This window comes from Castor canadensis, chromosome 12, assembly GCF_047511655.1.
Source record: "Castor canadensis chromosome 12, mCasCan1.hap1v2, whole genome shotgun sequence".
NCBI lineage: Eukaryota > Metazoa > Chordata > Mammalia > Rodentia > Castoridae > Castor > Castor canadensis.
The window spans coordinates 47,902,160-47,910,494 of record NC_133397.1 but is presented as its reverse complement, the minus strand read 5'-3'; positions in this window follow the sequence as shown (position 1 = coordinate 47,910,494).

Below are 8,335 nucleotides of genomic sequence, written 5' to 3'. Positions count from 1 at the left end.
ATCATATCTCATCCAAATAGTTTTCCTGTCTTTCTTTTTGAGACAGGGTCTCACTATGTAGCCCAGACTGGCCTTAAACGCAGGATCTCCTGCCTCTGCCTCCCCAGTGCTGGTATTACAGGATTGCACAAACATGTGCAGAGCAGTTACTCATTTTTATGTAACTAAATGTCACTGTTTCCTTTTTAAGTTTTTCTAATCTAAATTTAGAAAATTAACATCCCAGCAATAGACTATTCGGTCTATTTTTTTAATATTTAAATCATTAAAATATTTAAGCTGGGTACCAGTGGTTCACACCTATAATCCTACCTCCTTGGGAACCTAAGATCAGGAGGATCACAGTTCAAGGTCAGCCCAGGCAAATAGTTCAAGAGACCCCCATCTCCAAAAATAACCACAGCAAAATGGACTGAAGGCATGGTTCAAGCAATAAAATGTCATTTTGCAAGTGTGATTCCCTGAGTTCAAATCCCAGTCCAACAAAAAAAAAATTTTATTTTGGCATATTTGGTGGGGCGGACTCACTTTTTTCGAAAGGTTTCTTGCTAAAAATAGAGTTAGCAAAGATCATCCATTTGAAGAAATGGCATGTCCCAAATGATTATCCTTAAATGTCTGGAGCCTTTCAATAGTACTTAAATCCAGTCATGGACTCAACAAGGAAAAGAAGAAATTGAAATCTGATTGTAACTGAAAAAGTGTAAGTTATGTCCAAAAGTAAGAAAACATTAATCAAGGGTAGGGTCTCTATGACAGCTACAAAAGAGGAACACAACCAGGTGCCAGTGGCTCATACCTATAATCTCAACTACTCAGGAGGCAGAGATCAGGAGGATCATGGTTCAAAGACAGTCCAGGCAAATAGTTCGAGAGACCCTGTCTCAAAAAACCCCTTAAAAAAAAAAAGTGGGTCAAGGTGAAGGCCCTGAGTTCAAGCCCCAGTACCAGAAAAAAAGAAAAAAAAAGGAACACAAAGAGAATAACTTGGCAATGACAACCAACCCATTGTCCAGGTAACAAAGTGCTCTGACCTAGAAATCTCTTGGGAAATAAACTGCCATCCATCAGCTATATAAGCCATGAACCCCACCCCCATCCCTATAGCTAATCCATCACAGTTTTAATTTCTGAAATCCTTCATTCTTTATAACCTCCATAACCCAAACTACTACCATTTTCCCCCAGCTGACACTAATGGTTTGTTAACTTTACTCTGTGATTGAATGACTAAGTATCCTGAACCAAGAATTTTACAACCAAAGACTTTTTTTGAGACAGGGTCTCACTATATAGCCCAGGCTGGCCTTGAACTCAGGATCCTTCTGCCTCCTGAGACAAGCAAAGATTTTTATTATGAAATAGAACGAATCTATCTGTGGTGAAAGAACTTCATATCACTGTTCAAAAAGTACTATCACATGAAGCACCAGTGGCTCATGCCTGCAATGCTAAGTTACTTGGAAGGCTGAAATGGGGAAGATGGTGGTTCAAGGCCAGACCAAGCAAATAATTCAAGAGATCCCCACCTCCAAAATAACCAGAGCAAAATGGGGTGGAGGCATGTCTCAAGTGGTAGAGAGCCTGCTTTGCAAGTGTGAGGTCCTGAGGTCAAACCCCAGTTCCAGCAAAAACAAACCAAAACAAACAAACAAAAACCTACTACCACACCTCAGGTTTAATGCAATATTTATTAAACAACATGAGCATTTTCTTTTGACAGCACTGGGGTTTGAATCCAGGGTTTTGCTTGCTAGGCAGGCGCTCTTACCATTTGAGCCACTCCACCATCCCACAACATGAACATTGACAACAGTGAGCACTGCATTAAATACAGAAAAAAAAAAAAAGCTATCCTTGGCATAGTCCTGTTATCGAGGCAAATAAAAAAAGAGGTTAAATTCAAAATTATCTAGAGTGAACTAGAGGAAATAGTTATCTAAATCATAGAAACTGAACGTAGAATCTCAAGATTCTATAAGACAGGTGACATCTGATAATTAATGAATAAGAAATCTTGTGGTATTTTCACAAGAAAAACTGAAGGAAATGTTGCCAGTGGGTGGAGTCTGTGATCAGAAGACTACCAAATTCTTTGGGGACGAATCCATGGCAGGACACATGGGTGTAAACGGAGCTTATTAAAAGGGAAGGGAAACACAAAAGGAAGCATGGCGGGATGCAGGTGGAATCTAGAGGCTGAGAGGGTATGCTTCTCTTCTGCATGTGCTTTAAAAACCTACACTAACCTATGGGAAGGGAGGAACCAGGTGATTCCCACCCAATAATCAATGAGTGGGGAGGGGATGTGTGGTTGCCTGGCCAGGTGAGGGCGGTGCCTGAGCCAGAGCATGGTCAATCAGAGATGTAATATTTCTCTATGAATCCTGGACTTTCCCTAATTTTAGCCTGCCTTAGAAAGACTTGGTATCATTAGGAGTGTAATACTTGGCAGATATGGATGATTTCTGGAAAGGAGCTAAAAGATGGAATTATACCAAGGTCCATGAAACAAGGGACCCTCACATCTACTCAACATAAAGAGACAAGTACTACAACGATAGCCTACATGAGAAAATAAACAGGCCAAAGTTGTAAGGTATTACCAACACCCAGAGGACTGCACAGAATTGCACTTACTACGTAAAGAATGTTAGAAATCCTCACTCTTGAATGAAATAAAGGGCAGTTGTAGAACAGGTAAGTTGAAAGCTACCTAAGAAAGCTGTGTATACCCAAAATAGCAAATAAGAAAATGTTTTTTAAATGCTACAACCCATGTCTCTTCAGCACATTTTTGGAGCATCCTTTGTGTATGTGTGTGTGTGGTACTGGGGCTTGAACTCAGGGCCTATACCTTGAGCCACTCCACCAGCCCTTTTTTGTGAAGGGTTTTTTCAAAATAGAGTCCTGCACACTGGCTTCGAACTGCGATCCTCCTGTTCTCTGCCTCCTAAGTAGCTAGGATTACAGACATGAGCCACCAGCGCCTGGCTGAAGCATCTTTATGTATCACATATTCTACAGGTACCACACATATAAAAAGAATAGTTTCTGCCCTTAAGGAACTTAAAATCTATCAAAAAGGACTGAAATACTTAGAGGATAGACTCATTGTGTCTAGCACAACGTTAGTGCCAAGATGAGGATGTTCTGAGAGTGTGAAAGAGGGGCACTAAGACCAGACTGACATGGTGTATCTGGAAAGGCATACGGGAAGATGATGCCAAGAGTTTGCTAGAAAAAAAGGGTGGTCCAGCTGAGAAGCTCCAGGAATCGTGAGATGAAGGTAAAAAAGCATGATGTGTCTTGGGGTATTATGATCTGATGCCACAGTGGAACAGAATTAGGGACTGTGCACAGAGATGAGGCTAGAGCTACGCACAAAGGATCCTACATGCTATGCCCAGGAACAAGGAATGTCTAACCATAAAAGGGCATGTTCCTCAGGAATTCTACCTTCTCAATCATATTGTCAATACTTAAGGATATGGGCTGGCAGAGTGGCTTAAGTTGTAGAGTGCCTGCCTAGCAAGCTTAAGACACTGAGACTCAGTACTGACAAAAAAATTTTTTTAAAGATGTAGGGAAATGCTCACAATTTAGTAAATGGGGAAAATATATAGAAGAGAATTGACAATGTGACTCCAATTTACCTTCAAAACACATATAACTGTATAGCAGAATGAGCTATGTTTGTAAGAACTAATTAGTATTGGTATCTTCTTTCCCTAGCCCCACTACAGGAAGATATGTTTCTAAAGATACATGGCAGAGGATTCATCTCAGACTAGAAGATGATGGAGATTAAATCCCATGTAAGGGAGGGGAAAGCAGCCAGATCTAGGAAGAAATTTGAGCTTCCTCAGAGTCAGAAGAGTGAAGACCAGAGTAGGATAAGGGGATGGAGGTGGAGAATAGTCCATTTTTGGCACTCTGTCCTTCCAGTGAGGAGCAAAATGTGAACCTGCAGTCAGTAAAAGGGAGTCCACTGGCACATACTGCCAAAGCAGACACACAAAGTTATCATCTGAAGCATCACTGCTTGAGGAGGAGATGTGATGAAGTCCATAACCCCAGCCTATAGTCTCAACCCTTTAACCCAGTTCCCTGGTTCTTTCTAAGTCTCAGTCTCCTGCCAGAGTCTGTGGAGAAGGGAGGAAATCCCAGTCAACAGCTTCAGTTTACTTTTCCTTCCAGCTCCACTTGTGAGGACTTGGGCCCCTATTCAGTTCAATTCAATTCAATAAAATATGATCCAATATCAGCTAATTGCTAAAGGTACAATAGTGACCCAAATCCAAGACCCTGCTCTTGTGGAGAAAATCATCTATTAGAGGTGACAAATACTAATCATATAGTCACAGAGACAAATGTTAAGTTGCATGGTAGCAATAGCTAAGAAAAACAGGTATATAATGCTATGGGAGCCCATAATAGAGGACTCTTTCCTGGTTTTGGAGAAGGGCAGGGTGAGTGAAGGAAGGCCTCTGAGGAAGTGAAATTAAACTGAGATCTAAAAGATGAGTAGGAATTAAGATGGCAAAGAGAGGAGAGAAGAGTGTTCCAGGCAGAGGAAACAGTGTGACACTGTGTGCATGGGAGAAAGCAAAATAAGCAACTACACTGAAAGGTCAGTGTAATTGGCCTGCAGAGCACAAGAGGGCAGGATGTGGCTCTAGTCCCATATACTAGAGCCAAGAAATAAAATTCTTCCTTGCTGCATATGTATCTGTTGAGGCAATTTTCTCTGAATGATGGGACTGGGGAATTTTTAAAAATATTTTCTATATTCTAAAAATTTCTATGTTGAGTGTATGTTATTTTTATAACTAAGGGAAGAAAGGGAATTAATAATAAATTAATATAAACATAAAGTCAGAAAATGACCAAAGTGTTATAAAAATACAAAAAAATGTAGATCAAATCTCCACAACTATAATTACCTCCAAAATAAACTGTGAACTGGTAGAATACATTGTCTTCTTGCCTGGGAAAATATTGATTTCATAAAAAATAAAACTGGAGTGGTAGACAACTAGGTTAAGCAGAGTCATAGCATGTTTCTTTCTCTTTTGTTCACTTTAAGCCCTCATTGCAAACTGTATGATAACAAGGAAGCTTTACTATTTGCAGAAGATGCTGTGAGTTCCAGGCTATGCAGTAAATAACGAGTGAGTGAGTAGCCAATGGAACAGCAATTACTGTAATTTTAGAAGCTCTGGAGAAGGAGGTCAGGTGAGCAAGACCTGATCTGAGCTGTTCTATAAGCCAGTCTCATCTTTCTGGGCCTAGTGAATGCTAGACCACTAAATTAATGAGTGGAGCCTTATAGTCTGTTATTATAGATTCCTGTTCTGCAGGAGGTTTTCATAGCAACACAAGAAAACTAACATCTATACAAATGTACTGCTATATAAACAGAGATTCCTCCTCCCCACTTTTTTTTTTTTTTTTTTTTGGCAGTACTGGGGTTTGGACTCTGGGGCCTACACCTTGAGCCACTCCACCAGCCCTTTTTGGTGATGGATTTTTTTTTTTTTGAGATAGGATCTCGAGAACTATTTACCCAGACTGACTTTGCACCTCAAGTATTTTGGAATAATTAGTTTGTTTGGATTAGGTTTATGGAAAGGGAATTACATTAGAAATTCTGTTGTCTTACTGATTGAGAGAAATTTCCTGTGATTGGAATGCATTAAATTAACTTACAAGTGGAATATATTTGCAAAACTATTTGGGATTTTTGAGACAGGGTCTTGCTATACAGGCTGCATCCTCCTGCCTCAACCTCCTGCCTCAGCCTCCCAAGTGCTGGGATTACTGGCAGGTACCACCACACCTGGCTTTTACTTGCACAAATTTTAATAAAAATATAAAGTCGAGACCAGAAATCACATATTATTCATCTATTTCTATTAATTTGATTTACCTTTTAATGGTAATGCTGATTTTGAAATGTATTAAATATAATATAAGAACAAAAGAGGCCAATTCATTCAGAAACTCATTTCAGTAGTTTTCCAAAATACAAAATAACTTTTTTTCTGAATATAAAAAATATTGTTTAATGATTTTTAACAAGTTGCATGAATTTATTCTTTAAATGTTTTTACATTACACTTTAAAAATAAATATAAAAGTTAGCTGGGTGATGGTGGCTCACACCTGTAATCCTAGCTACTTGGGAGGCTGAGATCTGGTGGATGGCAGTTCGAGGCCAGTCTGGACAAATAGTGTGCAAGACCCCCATCTCCAAAATAGCCAGAGCAAATGGACTGAAGATATAGCATATGCTTTACATAATGCTTATTTCTAACTTCGTCTAATCAAGACAAATATAAAACATGACACTTTATGATCTGCTTTTCTTTTTTCACCTGATAGGCATTTTTCCATGTCAATAGAAATCTACCTCATGTATGGGATCCTATTTATGTTCCCAACTCCAAATTTGGAAATGTCCAATGTCTTAAACATAAGTCACTTCCTAATTTTCCATATTATTCTAAATAAGGCTATGATAAATATCTGTATTTCTAGATCTATGTATCATTCCATAATTATTTCACTTATTCCTTGGAATAAATCCCAAGAAGTTACACAGTTTATACATTTTAATTATTAATAGCTGCTTATGGATTACCCTCCAGAAAGTTTGATTCAATTCACAGTGAGCAAATGTCCTATTCTCTATATCTTAATTAGCAATTCTTTGATTACCAGAGTCAAGGATATCAAATCAGGAAACATGCTTTTGCATTGTGCTTTTAAGATTTACGAAAAACAACCTCTTTCATGCTTACTGGTATAGGATGATATATGAATAATCCCTTAAATATCCTTAAGCATCACGAATACCATGTAGATAAAAATATAAATTTGTCTACTAGGATGTAGACAAGTCCTTGAGCACAGTGACTTTCTTCTGCTGCATTTACTGATGGTAGGCTGGCTCCAGAATAAAGTTGAGCTGAGCCTATGCTCAATTCATCTTAAATTTAGTATCAGAATCCATCTAATTCTTCAGACTCTGACTGAGTAAAGGAGTAGAAAGGCCCAAAAATACAAGAAATGAACTCCTTTCCCAGAAAAGAACTTTAAGAAGAAGAAATGTTCCCAATTTACACCCTGAATTGTTCATATATTGCTAATGATTTCACAGTTTTTGTTTTTAATTTTTAGTGTCTTGACAGTACTGGTATTTAAATTATTTATGCAGTGCAAAATGCAAGCTCTCAAAGTGTCTTCCTTAGACCAACATCACTGTCATCACCTGAGAACTTGTCAGATATGCAAGTTTCAAAGCCTACCTCAGACCTACTAAATCAGAAATTCTGGGAGCAGGTTCAGTTATCTGTTCTTACCATTAGAGCCACTCCACCAGGTCCAGTTATCTTTTCTTGATCAGACTTCCAGATGACTCTCATCCATGTCTAGATTTGGGGACCACTTAATGTAAAATTTCCCCAGCAGTTTCTATTTTTTTAGATTATGATGAGAAAGGTCTTAACTCATGAATTATAAATCATATAATTCCCATCTTTAACACTTAAATATTTAACCCATATAATATAATCTTCATGAAGGCAGGACTCTTCATATATTATCTATCTCTTTTATCCTAAAAATGTGATTGGCACACAATGGGCTTTTAACATATAGTCACTAATTTATTTATTTATTTTATTTATGCATTTGTGAGACAGGGTCTCCCTATGTAACCCAGGCTGGTCTCAAATTTATAATCCTTCTGCTTCAGCTTCCCAAGTGCAGGATTACAGGTGTGCACCAATATGCCTGATTTCACTAAATTACTAGATTAACTACTTAGTTTGGGTGTAAAATGAGACAAGTCCTTTATAGAATATTCCTTGAAGGAATAACTATAAGGAAACTATAGTAAACCTTTCGCTTAGTTTGGGTCTTTTAAAATGGCAATCCTAATTAGAATAAACTAAATCACTGTATCCCCTCGAGTGGTGCATGTGGGTTATAATTTTTTTTTTTCAGAACTGGGGTTTAAACTCAGGGCCTACACCTTGAGCCGCTCCACCAGCCCTTTTTGTGAAGGGTCTTGAGAACTATTTGCCAGGGCTGGCTTCAAACTGTGATCCTCCTTATCTCTGCCTCCTGAATAGCTGGGATTATAGGCGTGAGCCACCAGAGCCCAACTGTGGGTTATTTTTTTTTTATTATTCATATTTGCATACAATGTTTGGGTCATTCCTTCCCCCATCCCCTCCCCCAACTGTGAGTTATAATTCTTAGTGGCATTCATTTTTCTAGTTCCTCAAAGAAAAGTTCAAATCTGAAAGGACTCTTAGCTCTGTTA